The sequence below is a fragment of the Neltuma alba genome, unplaced genomic scaffold, assembly GCF_004799145.2.
Source record: "Neltuma alba isolate B1F8T4 unplaced genomic scaffold, ASM479914v2 tig00004705_pilon, whole genome shotgun sequence".
NCBI classification, from domain to species: domain Eukaryota; kingdom Viridiplantae; phylum Streptophyta; class Magnoliopsida; order Fabales; family Fabaceae; genus Neltuma; species Neltuma alba.
In genome coordinates, this window is record NW_021633829.1 from 33,314 (window position 1) to 34,837 (window position 1,524).

Sequence of the window (1,524 nt, forward strand, 5' to 3'; positions counted from 1 at the left end):
ATGACCGTTACTTTCTCGATCCCTGAGTAGTCTGAGTATAGAAACGGAACTACCTTTCCATTATAGTATGGCCATACATTTCTCAGACTCACTCATCGAGGGGCCCCAGTAATGTCTCTCTACGAATGTGAGGGACAAATTCCATCTTGACCATTCACATTCCTACGCATGAAAAACCACTAAGCCTGAACATAGTCTTTATGATCACTCGGTCAAAAGTGACTTTTGACTAGGTCAAAGCTAAGCGTTTCTCATGTATGAATCCATGACGATCTCAGGTCAAAGGGCACAGTGACATGGTTTGTATATGAGAGAAGCTTATGACTTAACCCATGCAGCTCTCTCATAGCGGGTCGGTCCAACACCTTGTACTCTTACATGTGCCTATGACTTTAATTTATATCTCTATATATCTTTAAAGTCATACTGGTCTTATTTCATCCTTGCTCCCACATAGATGATCGACCAGGAACATTTAGGATAAACCATGAGTTATCCAAGGATAGTTATCACAGTAAACATGCAAATAATATGATAACGTAATTAATAAATTCATAAATTAACAATGTTCAAAACATAATGATTGGCCCCTAGGGCACAATTTCCAACAAAATCATCCAAGTGAACAAGTGTAAAAACCAATGAGGCACAATAAAGGGTAAGAAACAATCCAGCCTCAAAACACACATGAAACAAAAGAACAAATGAAAACAACAGAAAACCACAAGAACAGAAAACTAAGACTGATGCTCAGGATCAGCTGCTCCAGATCCTGACGGTCCTGCACCCGATGTGCCTGCTCCGTCCAGACCCATATGGTGCTTGTGCTCCTCCTCCTCAGCCGGTAAAGCGAAGTTCAAACGATCCGCAAGCAAAGCATCAAAACGGCGGCGTAGCGACGTTCTCGCTCATGACACAGTGCATCTCGGTCCTTTTGCCGCTTAATCTCTCGAAGGAGTGTGACACGTATCTGGTGAACTTCCTCAGAAAGCTCGTCGATGTCATCGGCAAGCGTGTCTAAGGTGACGGGCTGGGGAGGTTCAGGAACATCATGGCCTTCCTCGGCTCGATCAGTGGCTGCCTGGCCTGCACTAACATCGTAAACGGGGTGGACAGGTGGGGGGGGTGCAATGGTGGGCTGTTAAGAGACGCTCAAAACCGGAATGGAGGTGCAGGTTTCGAAGTAGCTGTCATCATTAAATGAAGGAACTCCCACTCTGGCACGGAAAAGGTCAGAGACAAGATGGGGAAAGACGATGCTATGGTGACTTTTTGGTATTGACGGAATCGTAGAGGCGGATTGTATGATTTCAGCTACATCGAAAGATTTTCCGTCATGAGAGGAAAAACAATAAGAGCTTGGCGTTTGGGGAGGTTCTGGAGGTGGGAAGTGGGTTAGGATGTTATTACACTAGGTGTAGCCACGGCTTTGCCTCAGGCCGAAAATCAGAACTTTTTAAAGTACAGTCAGCAGTGCGGGAGACGATGCCAAGTGGCACCATCCCGGCATAGGGTCTGGACAAT